Raw genomic sequence first — 15,984 nt, forward strand, 5'->3', positions numbered from 1 at the left:
TAAGCACGCGTTGTGTGAGAAATGTTCTGGCGGAGCGTCTACTGGGCTTGATTCGAAAAGCAATAGCTCTAGTTTTGCACCCCATTAACTCTGGTAAGCTACATCACCACCGGTTAAGTACAGTTCTCACGAAGAAATGAATGTTGGGGGGGGATGTTTAGACCCGTGTGGAGGAGCATGGCCCCCTGGGATATGTTAGCAGATGAGAGATGAGTGTCAGAGCAGTGCGTAATGAAACACTGCAGAGAGCTAATGCTCGCGTCACGCTGATCACCACATTCATACTGAGACTAACACTGTATGAGCTTCATCTGGAGCTGAGGCTGTCACCCCGGTTCCCTCTTTAAGCTGTCTTTTAATATTAAATGTTAGTTGTGGAGAAATATTGCTTGAATTAAGATTCTACTGTTACTATGGGAATAGGGGAAACAGAACTGTAGAATATCTGTTTTTTTGCATAAGAAATCTCTTATAATGAGCACAGATGTGTCATTGCAATCAGAAATAAGATATTTTAGTATTTAATATGATTTTCAATGATTTTCAGGAGAGAATTAACAGATTTTTTTGGTCTCTTTTTTTAACTTTATATTTTTATGCAAAACCATATCGACCAGGGGTGTCCAAACTCAGTCAGCGAGGGCCGGTGTCCTGCTGAGTTTAGCTCCAACTTGCTTCAACACACCTGAAAGGAAGTTTCTAGTACATACAGTCATTATTCGCCCCCTGTTTATCTTTATCCCCAATTTCTGTTTAACAGAGGGAACATTTTTTTCAACACATTTTTTAATCATAATAGTTTTAATAATAAATCATTTCTAATAACTGATTTATTTTATCTTTGCCATGATGACAGTAAATAATATTTTCTAGATATTTTTCAAGACACTTCTATACAGCTTAAAGTGACATTTAAAGGCTTAACTAGGTTAATTTGGTTAAATGATGGTTTGTTCTGTAGACTATCAAAAATATAGCTTAATGTAATGTAATGTAATAATAATAATAATAATAATATTGACCTTGAAATGTTTTTTTTATTTTTATTTATTAAAAGCTGCTTTTATTATAGCTGAAATAAAACAAACAAGACTTTCTCCGGAAGCAAAAAACATTATCAGACATACTGTAAAAATTCCCTCGCTCTGTTAAAAGAGTGCTAATAATTATGACTTCAATTGTCCCTAATCAAACACAACTGATCCAAATAATCAGTGTTCAAAAGAGTTCTGAACACCTTCATTAGCTGGACCAGCTGTGTTTGATCAGGTTTGGAGCACAACTGCAGAACTGCGGCCCTCCAGGAATTAACTTTAAGACCTATGTTCAAGTTTATTTAGTAAGAGTCGAAGTAATAATAATAATAATAATAATAATAATAATGATAATAATAATAATAATAATAATAGATTTTATTTGTAATGCGCTTTTCTTAGACTTAAAGTGCTACAAGGCAAAATACTAACAGTAGCAGAAACAGCACAACAATAAAAAAGATACAACAAAACAATAAAAATATGAATCATAAGATTATTTTATACATTAACAAAATCATACATTATTTGTATGTAATGTAATTATACATTAACAAAAATCATCCTAAGTTAAAAGGTGAGTCTTAAGAAATTTCTTAAAACAGTCCAGAGAAGCAGCATTCCTAATGCTGATGGTTAGTGCATTCCACAGCTTAGATGCACTGTATGAGAAAGCCCTACCATCCATGGTCTTGAGATTACAGCTTTGCTGATACATGGTCTCAATGCCGAACAAAGACTACGGGCTGGAGTGGCGAGAGTCACCATTTCACAAGTGTAACAAAGTGTGTTTGATTAGGGTTGGAGCTAAACTCCAGGACACAGTTTGGTCACCCTGATATAGACCACAAAACCAGTCAGAAGTGTGATTTCTTTGAAACCGGAAATTATATACCAACTAAGAATTTATTGAATACAATTTCCATTGATGTATGGATTAGTGGAATAGGACAATATTTGATTGAGATACAACTTTTTAAAAATCTGGAATCGAAAGGTGGGGGGAAAAATCTAAATACTGAGAAAATGAACATAAGCAGAGTTATTTGCAGTGTATATTAATAATTAGAGATTAGGTTTTGCTATAAGTACCGTAGAAAATTAGTACAAAATATATTGGAATATTAAATGTCTAATGATTTTTGTCATAAAAATATTTTTTTAATATAATTTTTTATATTTTTGGCTAATTAGTATTCTTTTATATGAACATGTTTTGTATATTTAATCAATATGTATTCATATATATGTATACAAATTTATGAAGGTCATATTTAAAGGGCATCTATTGTAGAAAAAATAATTTTATAAGGGGTTTAAACAGTTGTGTGGCAACAATCTGTGAATATAATCAGCTTCTAATGGTAAAAATTAATTTATATATATATATATATATATATATATATATATATATATATATATATATATATATATATATATATATATATATATATATATATATATATATATTTTTTTTTTTTTTTATTTATTTATTTATTTATTTGTATTATTATTATTAATATTTTTAATAATCACACTTGATAAAAACATTCTCTCTTTGTAAGTGTCATCAGAGGGGGAAAGCCCCACCCACTAGTGAAAATCTCCCAGTCTTTTATTATAGAATGTTAGTCTTGTTTTTACTGCTGCCACTATGCTGACACATGGGCATTTGTAGCCCCGCCCTCTTTTGTAAAGAGCACAATCTCATTTGACTTTAAAGAGACAGTCATCAAAATTACTCAATTAGAACTGCCTAAAAGGGGCAGTTTCAAAGAGTTATAAAACATTTTGAACAGTTATAAAACATTATTTGTATGGTATTTTGAGATGAAACTTTACATGCACACTCTAGGGACATCAGAGACTTATTTTGCAACTTGTTAAAACTCTACAGGTGCGTTTTGTTTTGCCATTCTCATCTATTATTATTAAATGTAACACATTTTGGCTTCCTTTAAATCAAATTTGTCCTAAAATCTGTCCTAATAATCCTAAAATAAGTTATCAGCATATTGTTTCAGCATGAGTGTATTATATTAAATATATTAATATATAAAATATATTATATTAAAACTAAATAAATACAATTCAGAAAAGCAGAAAGGGAAGAAGCCCAGATTCTGTTCTTTCCTCACCATGATGCACGTCGCCTTCTGATTATAAATGCTGCCAAGATCTTAAAAAGCCAGCGACTGCACTTAAGATGCAGTCATTTTTCACCCCCACTGCAGCGAGAAGATGACAGAACACGTGGAATTTGGCGAAAACTATAATGCGCTGCTGTGCCAGAGAGCGCAGGAGTCGTATATTCAGTCCTGATGCATTGCCATGTCACATAACCGTCCCCATCGTCCATCTTAATCTGACAAGCAGGGACAGAGATATTTAAGCAGGGCTCAATATAGTAGTCATATTTCATTCACTCTTTGCCATTGTGGTCCACTTTCGTCAGTCTGGTGGGTCTCTTTTTTTTTTGAATCCTCCACAGGTTACGTGACCGTATTAGATAATATGCTTTTAATTAAAAGGCCTTTCTGGTTTAATGCACTGAGACTGCATTTAAACTGCAGATCTTAATGGTCAGGTCTGATTTTGTAATTGTATCTGATTCTTTTTGACAGTCTGCTTATATCATCTTTTAGAAGTGACTCCTATTCGATGTCTGCATATACACTACACACACAAATTTAATTCAAGTCTTCTTTATTTCTATAGAATTAATTAAGGGGCTGTACACTTGTGCCTTGTTTGCATTGTGTGGTACAGTATGGTACAGTATGCTTCAGTATGGATCACCTTCATCAGGCTTGTGTCTCCACTGCCAAATGGTACCAATGGTTTCTTTTTGGTAGGCTTGGTGTTCAACAAAAACTTGCAGTCAATTTCATTCTCGCTTGAAGTTCACATATTGTATGAGAAGCACTTCTTACTAAACAAATCCTTTATATACCTAAATAGTTGGGTATAAATAAATGTTTATTACTAACCTTTCGATAAACAGGATTTAAATATAGCAGCAGATCAATAATAATGCCTTAACTGCCGGTTCGGTCCCAGCTCAGAGCAGGTTGGGTGCAGTATTACCTGTGGTTTACACACGTAGGGGCTCGGGATGGGAGTGAGCTTTACTTGGCCAATTTGTGCTTTTTTTTTTACTAAAGTTGTTATCAATGAACTAGAGCTGCAATCGTTAATCGTTAAAAGATCGCGATCTCAATTCGACCCCCTAGACGATCTTAATCAGCATTTCTAAGATTCTGTCAATTATATTTTCAAGTTCAGGAGAGAAGAAAAGGCGGCCGCACGAGTCTTTTTACGCCCTATTCACATGGGGCTTCAGCGTCAACGCTTGACTGAAGGCGTGTCTGAAGTTGGGGCTGAAGCGATCATCATAAAAGCGTCAGCCAATGAAATTCAGTCAGCAATAGGCCACTGTCTGAGCTGGTGTATTTGCATACAGCGATCTGATTGGCTGATGCTTCCGTTGGCACTTGAAAAGTTGAGCTAGTCCCAACTTCTGCAGCGAGCAACGCTTCTGAAGCGGTGCCGACGGATCCACAATGCAGTTCGGCAACGCCTGACGTCACCCATTCAAAGTGAATGGGAAGCGTTGATGCTGACGCCCCGTGTGAATAGGGCGTTATTGTTTCACACACGTTGCTCAGTGACATTGACACCTCCAAATTATGTTGAATGAGTCACATAATGTATTTATAAGGTATAATTCACCTAAAAATGTCATCTTTGTCTTAATATAATGATGTATTCGCGATCTGGAAATCACACGTGACTTGAGCTGCTCACGCGCTCTACTTAATGATAGACGTGCGCGCGTCTACTTTACTGAACAGAACCTGCATATGTTGCGAGGAACAGGTAATACAGTTGTACATAATATTCAGTTTGTGGCACAGAGTGATCGTTCGGGAGCCGCCCGAAGTATGAACAAGCACTTAGCAGTCAAAATGAAACTGTAAGTGTGCACTTCATTTAAATGATCATATCGCATTTTAGAGTTATGACTGCATTTGATATGTTTTTCTTTCATAGCGAACACACAGTTGTGCATGAAAATAAATGTTTACAATGTCAGTATAACTACTCTAGCCTATATATTGTTGAATATACTCTGATAATGGCAAATGTCTGATTTTACCAGTGAATAAATTTGTCTAATATGACAGATTGCAAGCATATATCTCAAACATAATAATTCAACATCATAATTATTATATTAAGAAGAATAGTATTATTTAGAAAAACCATTAGATCTACACATAATATTATTATCGATGTTGTGCCATATGTTTATTTTTACCATACCTTTATTTTACATCTACAGAATCGTGAGAAAATCGTGATCTTTATTTTAAGCAAAAAAAAAATCGTGATTCTCATTTTAGCCAGAATCGTGCAGCATATTGCAATTGTTTATTGTCTAAGGTTATTGCTGCATTCATAATAAAATAGAGAAAGATTTGGTGGTAATAAAAGTAACATCTAATTAATACAATGTTAAAAATGTTAAAAGTGACCCCCGAGTGAAACTTTTTACGCTTTATGTTTTAGCTGAACTGTCAGAGTTGGAAGGCATTGGCTTGTTGACTATCAGAGCGAAAGATACATCTGCTGCCTTCAAAAATTGATCAGATGAAAGAATCTCAGGAGATGGAAAGTGAAGTCAGATCAGCACTCTGACATGCCTGCCTACCTATCCTTAGACGGCAGCATTTTTCAACTTTTGGAAGCACCGTATCCATCTTTTTCTAAATGTTTCTGCTGCATTTTAAATTATGGGCTGTATATCTGGTTTGGGGAACATCCACTCAGAAGAACTGAAACAAGTCATTTACAGTTGAAGTCAAAGTTATTACCCTTAGTGTGAATGTCTTTTTCAAATATTTTCCAAATGATGTTTAACCGAGCAAGAAACTTTTCACGGTGTTCTCTAAAATATTTTTCCTTCTGAAAAAAAAAAGTCTTATTTGATTTATTTTGGCTAGAATAAAAGCAGTTATTCATTTTTTTTTAAAATAGGGATGCACCGTTATGGATTTTTTGGCCGATATGATAACCGATAATTCTTCAGACTTGGAGGCCAATATATATAGGCCAATAATTATAAATATTTCAAAATGTTATATTTTTATACATCTAACTTCATAAATGAACTGCTCTTATGAGCTAAATAGTCTTTACTCAAAGCAAAAAAGCTATAATTTCAAAATTGCAAGGTGATTATATAGGGAAGGTAAATTCTGCCAATTTTAAATAAATCAAATAAACATTGGAAATGAAAATGAAAATCAGACGGCGCCTGTAATGGAAATGAAGGCAATCCCGCCGTTTTTATATTTATTTCAAAGTGTTTTCATGCCTAAACAAAATGAAAGATTCACATTTAGGGGCGTCCTCTGGTGGTTCTGCAACATGGGTTGCGTATAAGGAGGATCGGCTTTTTGATGTTTATTGCCACCCTTCATAGAAAGATTACAAATACGAGAGAAATACAGGAAAATACCTTTACGAGATGATATTGGGATACAACTGTAAAATACAGGAAAATCCTAGGGGTATAAAATTGGAGGGTTGACAGACATGAACTAGATCCTTGAACCAACTGTTTCAGACACTGAGGGAAAAGAGCTGATGCTGCAGTGGATATTAAGAGAAAATCAAAGTGTTTTTTTGACCTTGGATGTAAACATTGCAGGAGAGCTTTACTTTAGAAACTTTCAAATAGCCTATATAGGGTGCTTTCTGACTTTAAAATCCTTTAAGCACCACCTTTTTCCCCTTTATTTAATGCATAAGCTTCTAAACCTTATACAGTTCATTTACATAACATTTGCGGGTGCAAGTGAAATGCACAGGCAAGTAATAACATTTAAAAAAAAAATGTTGTATTTGTGTTTAATTCCAGTGTTTAACTGGATGGTTGTTTTGTGACCCTTTAAATTTATATATTTTTGTTCTTTTTCTCGACTTTTACACTGTCTACGGCATCGTCTATGTATTTAAGTCTTTTGTGTCTCTTCACTTTTGATCTTTTCATACACTTTTTTTACTCAGTCACTCTCAGAGAGGCTGTTTTTTTTTTTTATGCAGACTGGTCTGCTTCAGCCCACCCATCGTTTGGGCCTCGGGGTGACTTTGCAGTAGTTTTCTTTTTTTCCGTTGAGTAATTGACAAATGCCGCAGTCAGCAATGCTTTCTCACTTGCTACATTTCCCACTGAGCTGAGAGAACTTGCTGGAGGTGAATGTTTGTCAAAATTCAGAGCAGATAAGACACTTTTCTGGGAAGTCCTGCAGGAAAAACCAGGTCATGCAAGCGTGAGGTGGTCTTTTTTGACATATTGGAGCCTGTGCATCCTAGCGGTTTAACAAAGGTGGTCTGCCAGAGAAAATAAAATATAATATAAATCTACAAGTATGTATGTGTGATTTTAATGAGGAACATTACTATATATTTTAAGATTTCAGATGCAAAAGCCGCTAAACGCCACATCCGCCAAAATGAGCTAATGACATTAAGTGAATACTTTAGGCACGTAGTAGGCTGCACCATCAACAAATAGATTTCCTTTAAATCATCTAAATCGCAGCGTCAGCTCATTCAGAAATACCAGTTTGTTGGCAAAAGCCGCTAAACGCCACTTGCCTTTGACAGCAAAAGCCGCTATATCCTGAGAACCAATCAGAAGGCGCAGATCAAAATATATGTTTTCAATGTAGCAGCGTGCTGATTCACCGGCTTTTATGAGGTGACTGTTTTAATCCGCTTGAGATTTCGAATTTGAAAGACGGAGTTTAATGAACTGGATGAGCCTGTTTGACTGTCAGTGAATGGCAAATGAAAACATCCCTTACCTCAAAACTCTGGGCATTATAAGAAAAAGAAAACACAATGTGCAGTTGGAAGTGTAACATGCGTTTATAACGTTAAACGATGCTACTTTGAATGAGTCTGATTTACTATACATTAAACTGCAACTGAGTTAAATGAAAAACAGAGATGTCGTTCTTTTATTATTATTGAATGCTATGATGATAAACAAGAGACCAAGACCTTAAGTATGGTGAGAATGAGTGAATGACAGCTTCTAAGTGTCTGAGAGGCATCCCCTTTTTGCACAGTAGGCGTACCTTGTGTTTTATTTGCTAATTTAAGCTATTTTAAAAAAAAAAGATACATATAATGTAACTATAAAACTATACATTATTTATATTACTTCATTATACCCATATGTCTGTAAGCTTTTTATATTAATGGACAATGCACAGATATTGATGTTTCACAATGTTTTTACACTACATTATTTGAATCTACCAAGCTTACAGTGCTTGCAGTGTTTACACTGTTCTACTTGCATCAAATCTAAATCTCAAATATCAGAAATGACAACAGCTTGTTAAGATTTAATAAATGTCAGTTTTAATGTTAATGATTAATGCATTTCACAGATTTCATTCATTCATTTACTTCTGCTTTTTCCTTTTCCCTGGTTTATCACAGCGGAATGAACCGCCACTTGACAGATTTATATATTTTTAAATTTAGGTGTATTATGATGGAAAAATAATTTCCAGTTGCATCTTTAGTGATTTTTAACTAACTACACTGTCTTGTCTATTTAGATTTTTTTTCTTCAAAAATTCAAATACATTTTTTAACATCTCATCAAATATAAAGTGAAATTAAAAACATAAACGGTTAAAATAAGAAAAAATATATATTTTATAATGATGCAGAAATGTATGAAAAAAGCCAAATACCAAATATATTTGTGATTTTGTGAACGTATAAAACTTTAGGAGATTTAATATAAAGAAAAAAAGAAAGTCAGTGTTTGAGCCTTAGGGGTAACCATCTTGACGCTCTTACCATTTGCACCGCAGATGACTTAAATCCCAATGTTAAACTTCCGCCCAGCTTCCAAACAAGACGACAGACGTTTAATTAAAATCTCAATTCGATATATGTCGAGCGAAGCCTTCTGTCTGGCATTAAATCACAAATGCGCATGTTACTCTCTAAACACACACGTTGAACTCTACGGATAAACCGTGAAATTGATTTTACTACATCAATAAATTAGCCGTATTAAGTGTCATACAGGTGGCATATTGAGCAATTATAAACTGGCTAATCACCTCGCCGGGAAGTACGTCCCGTGGGTTTCTGTCTGTCAAAGCGACGCACCCAACTCAGCCATGAAGTCAACAGCAGCAGGTGTGTGGATTTTTGCACTTCCCTCTGATTGATGCTCCCCATATGTGCATTAAGAAGCCAGCATTCGCTTCCATCGCATTGGCAAAGCAGCGATGTAATTGTAATTAACTGAAACCAGGTGAGCTCGCTCAACTTGACGACGGTTTCCTACGAGGTTGTGGTTTGAGTTTGAGCAGAGGTTGTTAAAATCTGGCACGGGCATAGTTGAAGTCTGCCAGGCCATTGCTCTGCCAGTTTATGTGTTAGTTCTTCCCTTTTGTATAAGCAGATTTAAAGAAACACTACACTCTTTTTTTTTTCTTTGGAGATTTTACAGGTTCCCTAGAGTTAAAAGTTAAGTTTTACCATTTTTGGAATCCATTCAGCTGCTCTCAGTGTCTGGTGGAAGCACTTTTAGCTTAGCTTAGCATAAACCATTGGATTAGACCATGAATTGAATTAGACCGTTAGCGTAATTTTTGAAGCTATACTGTGTACTGAGACCAACATAAATTGAAGTGCTGATATTTTTAATTGATTTGGCTATATAGGAATTATACTGAAATTCAAAGCAGCGAAGTAATTGTAGTTAACTGAAAACAGGTGAGCTTAGTTAACTTGACGATGGTTTTCTTCAAGGTTGTGGTTGGAGTTTGAGCAGAGGTTGTTAAAATCTGGCACGGGCATAGTTGAAGTCTGCCAGGCCATTACTCTGCCAGTTTATGTGTTAGTTCTTCCCTTTTGTATAAGCAGATTTAAAGAAACACTACACTCTTTTTTTTTTCTTTGGAGATTTTACAGGTTCCCTAGAGTTAAAAGTTAAGTTTTACCATTTTTGGAATCCATTCAGCTGCTCTCAGTGTCTGGTGGAAGCACTTTTAGCTTAGCTTAGCATAAACCATTGGATTAGACCATGAATTGAATTAGACCGTTAGCGTAATTTTTGAAGCTATACTGTGTACTGAGACCAACATAAATTGAAGTGCTGATATTTTTAATTGATTTGGCTATATAGGAATTATACTGAAATTCAAAGCAGCGAAGTAATTGTAGTTAACTGAAAACAGGTGAGCTTAGTTAACTTGACGATGGTTTTCTTCAAGGTTGTGGTTGGAGTTTGAGCAGAGGTTGTTAAAATCTGGCACGGGCATAGTTGAAGTCTGCCAGGCCATTACTCTGCCAATATACTTAATGTGCTACTCTTTTTAATTTAAATGAGCACTAAACTTTTTTTTTTTTTATGCTAATTTTACAAGCGCCAAGTTAATAAAGTGAGTTCTACCATTTTTGAAATCCATTCAGCCAATCTCAGTGCAATTTTAGCCTAGCTTAGCATAAATCATTCATTCATTCATTCATTTTCTTGTCGGCTTAGTCCCTTTATTAATCCGGGGTCGCCACAGCGGAATGAACCGGCAACTTATCAAGCAAGTTTTTACTTAGCGGATGCCCTTCCAGCCGCAACCCATCTCTGGGAAAAGCATAAATCATTGAATCACAATAAATTTTTTTTGAGAGTTCAGATAAAAATGTTACGAGCCTCGCCTTTGTTCTTCCGTGTATTGATCCTTAGCTGTATAGCCTGACCCTTTGCCCGCTTGACTACGATTTTGCATAACCCTAATTGTACTGTTTTGCACTTGCTATAATCTCTGCCTGTGTGACAATCCTGCTAAATAAATGCTGCATTTGGATCCGTTATTACAGTAATCATCTTCGTCAATCCGCAAACGTTACAGAAGGAAAATCGTAAACAATCGGGTCTAAATCGGGTCTATGCGGCTAAAGATCAATACACAGATGGCGAGGCTCTGAACACGAAAACTAGACAGGAAAATACTCAGACATGTAAACACTACAATATAGCAAGGCTCTATCCCGAGGTGTCTGTGCGTGTAGCTTAAAAAGTGTGTGTAATCAGTCCTTGACAATCCTCCGGTGGTGTGTGTGTAGTCATTCAGGATTAGGAACATGTGTGTGAGTAAATTGCATGTATGAAGTTGTAGCCCACGTAGTCCAGTTGTGCCTGTTTTCCAGCGATCTATGGCGTTTAGATCGCTGGTTATCGTGCAGTATATATGCCGTAATAATCAAGGAAGTTTGCTGTCATTATATAGCTGTAGCAGGCACAATGATATTAGACAGCACCTGAAAATAACAACGCAGCATAATAGTTAATATCTAATTATATATATAAAAAAATTTCTATAAACTTTTAAATTTTTTTGTTTGTTTTTAATTTTTTTGGAGTGAGATGCGAATGGTCTAATTCGATTCAATGATTTACGCAAAGCTAAGCTAAAAGTTTTCCCACCAGATTCTGATATCGACAATATGGATTCAAAAATGGTAAAACTCACCTGCCTAACACTAGCAGGCTTATAAAATTAGCCTATCATCAAAAAAGAAAGTGGAATGTTCCTTTAAACACAAGTTTTTTGATATGGGAGTTCAGTTAATGCCATCCAAAAGTGAAAACTGAAATATGGCGTGATGGGGTGAACGTTTCATTCGCTAATTTCCACAGGAACGGCACTCATGAGATGGGATGTCATCCGGCCCAGTGATCTGCCGACGGAGAGACAAATTCTGATGGCAGGCTTATGGCCACGGTGCCTTGGTGGAGGAAAAAGGTGAAGCCTCAGCTGTCCAAAGCCCATCACATCCGACAGCTGCTAAGCGGCCCGGATGACTTTGAAACAAGGAGGAATTACCTGCTGGAACGCTGATAAAGGTAGGACAGAAACTGTCGTAATGGCTTTTCGTTTAATTCACAACTGCGAATGCTGGATGTCTAGTGTGTGAAGGTTTTCTTTTCTCTCTTATGTTGTCAGTAAGATTATCTGACACGAGGAAGACTGATATATTGGTTGATATTTGGCTCTTGTCATGTATGTCTGTTGATGTGTTGAAATTGAGACTTTTTTTATTTTGGTGAAATGCTCGAATGCCGAGTTTGTGTGTATGGGATTGGTTTGATTCTAATTAGAAATCACTGAATTAGCAAAGGTGAACAACATTAGCACTTGATTACATTGCCTGTTGTTTGTTGTATATCTGCTCTTGGTATTTTGTATGGCACATTTGGTATGTAAGCTAGCTTGTGTATGCTTCTCTATTTGGTATCAGATTTTGTCTTCGAGATTATTGCTGAGGGTTTTATCAGCATATTTGGTATTATCACGTTATTGAACCAAGCTGCAAAAAATATTTCCTTTTAATGATACAATACAGCACTTTCGGACCAATGACAAAGAAGTGTTGAATTATAGATGGTTGTTCATTTGCAGAGATGGGAAGTAACGAAGTACAAATACTATAAGTAGATTTTGCTGGTATCAGTACTTTACTCCACTACTAGCAATCCTGCTAAGTAAATGGTGCGTTTGGATCCGCTATTACAGTGTTCATCATCGCCAATCCGTAGACAATCGGGTCTATGCGGCTAAAGATCAATACACGGAAGGCGAGGCTCTGAACACGGAAGACTAGACAGGAAGACACTCAGACATGTAAACACTTCAATATAGCAAGGCTCTGTCCCGAGGTGTCTGTGCGTGCAGCTTAAAAAGTGTGTTTAATCAGTCCTTGACAATCCTCCGGTGGTGTGTGTGGGGTCAGTCAGAATTAGGAACATGTGTGTGAGCAAAGTGCATGTATGAAGTTGTAGTCCAGTTGTGCCTGTTTTCCAGTGATCTATGGTGTTTAGATCTCTGGTTATCGTGACACTGCCGTAATAATCAAGGAACTTTGTTGTCGTTATATAGCTGCAGCAGGCACAAATGATATTAGACGGCACCTGAAAATAGTCGGCAGCTACATAACAATGCAGCATAATAGTTAATATCTAATTATATATATATATTAAAAATTCTATAAACTTTTTTTTTTTTTTTTTGGAGTGAGATGCTAATGGTCTTCTTCGATTCAATGATTTACGCGAAGCTAAGCTAAAAGTGTTCCCACCAGACTTTGATATCGGCAATATGGATTCAAAAATGGTAAAACTCACCTGCCTAACACTAGCAGGCTTATAAAATTAGCCTATCATCAAAAAAAAAGTGGAGTGTTCCTTTAAACACAAGTTTTTCTGGTATCAGTACTTTACTCCACTACTTATTTTTTTGACAACTTTTTACTTTTACTCCTTACATTTGTACACAAATTTCTGTATTTTCTACTGCTTACATTTTATGAAAAACAGGGTCGTTACTTTCGTTTTCATGTGTTTGGTGGCACGATCTATATTAATTCTGTCAATGCGCAATATGAACACAGTTTTGATGCAGTCAGTTTATTTTTCCTCATTGCGTGCCTGCGTGCTGCACTTTCAAGGCATTTTCAAGGCTACCGTGCACCGTATGTGGGCTAGTTTATGAAGATTATCATAAGAATAGCAAGGATGACTACGCAGATGTGACAGAGGGAGTTGGCGATTGTAACATGACTGAGGCTGCCCTGTTTACATGGTAATAAGACACCTGTAGCTCATTCGGATCACAGGTAAACAAGAGATACACATTCCAGTTCAAAAGCATGCCGTTTTTGCTTAAGCCTTTTATAGACTTCTGATCAAACTACACAAGCTTTCTATGGTCTTTTTAATCTAATACCACGAAAAATAGTGCTTTTTTTGTAAAAAAAAATTGTACATTTAGTACTAAAACAATCCAATACTTTTTAAAAATGTATGCATTGCGGTTTATTTCTTTGATTTCTGATAAGCTTATATTTCCTAAAACAGAATTTATGCTATTTTTCAGTTTTTATTGATTACAATTTTACTTACAGGCAAAAATAGCATCTTCATAGTAAAAAGCAACACAATTTCATTGGCGTGCCTCCAAACCCCACCCCTAAACTTGACTGTCATTTGGGGATGAACAAATCATACTAATCTGCACGAAATTAATACGGATTAGCTATTAATATCACACATCACATTGACTCAATCGACTCAACCAATCAAATAAACCAATTGACCCAATCCAATAGACGAAATCAATCAATTCTTTCATTTGAATCAACCTATCAACTTAATTGACTTAATCAATCTAGTAAGTCAAAACAATTAATTAAACCAGCCAATCGACTAAATCTACTCAGAGAAATCAATCAATCAAATAAATCAATTATTGAACTAATGAATTGACTCAGTCCTATCCACCAGTTAAATCAATAAATGACTTAATCAAATCAATCAATTAATCAATCATTCAATCAATCAATTAATCAAACCAACCAAACAAATTGACTCAACTGACTCAATCAACCCAATTAATTGAATCAATTAAATCAATTAATTGACTCTATCAAATCAACAAGTTGAATCAACCGACTCAATCGAATCAACCAATCAACTTAGTTAAATCAACCATTTGAATCAATCGACTCAATCAAATCAGTTTATTCAGTCAAATCAGTTAATCAAATCAATTTATCATTGACAAATGACTCAATTGACTTACCTAATCAACACAATTGAGTCAACCAATCAAATCAATCGACTGAACTGACTTAACCAATCAACCCAATCAAATAAATCAACCTTATCAGACAATTGACTCTCAGCCAATCGACTCAACTGTCAAATTGATTAATCAAATCAATCCATTAGACAATCAGTCGACTCAGATGACTTAACTAATAAACCCAATCGAATCAACCAATCAAATCAATCAGTCAACTCAAATCAACTAATCGACTTGATCGAATTAACCAGTTGAATCACTCGACTCAATCAAATCAAGTTACTCAAATCAATTAATCAAATCAATCTATCATTGACAAACGACTCAATCATCTTAACTAATCAACACAATCGAATCAACCAATCAATTTACTTAAATCAACCAGTTGAATAAATCTACTGTCAAATTGATTCATTAAATCAATCCATTAGACAATCGAAGCAATACACTTATCTAATGAACTCAATTGAATCAGCCAATCAGCTCAATCGACTCAAATCAACCAGCTGAATCAAACGAATCAATCTACTCAGTCAAATCAGTCTATCATTGACAATCAATTGACACAATCAATAGACTTATTCAATGACTCAATCAATAATTGACTCATATCACTGAGAAAATCATACTAAAATGTACGAAATGAATACAAATTAGTCACTAATTCAAGAAGTTACGAATTGTCTTGAGATTGCGTTGGCGTCACACATCTCGATGGCAGCAGACACCTCTTTCCCACCGCTCCAGCTCTCTCCCCTAATGCTTTGCAATCAAACGTCTCATGGGACGCCAGAGGTTTTCCCCTACATCAGCGCTGCAAGTTAATGAGCAAACGTGGGTGGAGAAAGCGAGATTGCGGGACAAGAAGACGAAAGGCTCCTCCTCCTCGTGTTTCTCTCACTCCGCTTTTTCACATGCCTCATTCCCCCTTTCACTCTCCGGCAGATAATTAGCAGGCTCTTTACACACGGAGCCCACAGAACACTTGCTAATGTGTGCTTAAAGAGTGTCTGGCATTGGCCAATTTTCCAGCAGACGCACCGCTCATTGCTGCGGTGGTGTAAAGAGATGCACGACATGCTAATGATGCTCTGTCGATAAATGTTCGTCTCTGAGGATCAGTGTGAAGCTGCGGTGAGTTGGAGAAAGAGGGTCTGTGGTTGAATTATGTGCGCCAGTTGTTGGTTTTATATTAGATGGATGCTTGCTTAACCCCTCAGAGACACCGAGCACTGATGTTGATGTATTTGCTTTTCTTGTTT

This window comes from Danio rerio, chromosome 1 (genome assembly GCF_052040795.2).
Source record: "Danio rerio strain M-AB ecotype USA chromosome 1, GRCz13ab, whole genome shotgun sequence".
Classification (NCBI taxonomy): Eukaryota; Metazoa; Chordata; class Actinopteri; order Cypriniformes; family Danionidae; genus Danio; species Danio rerio.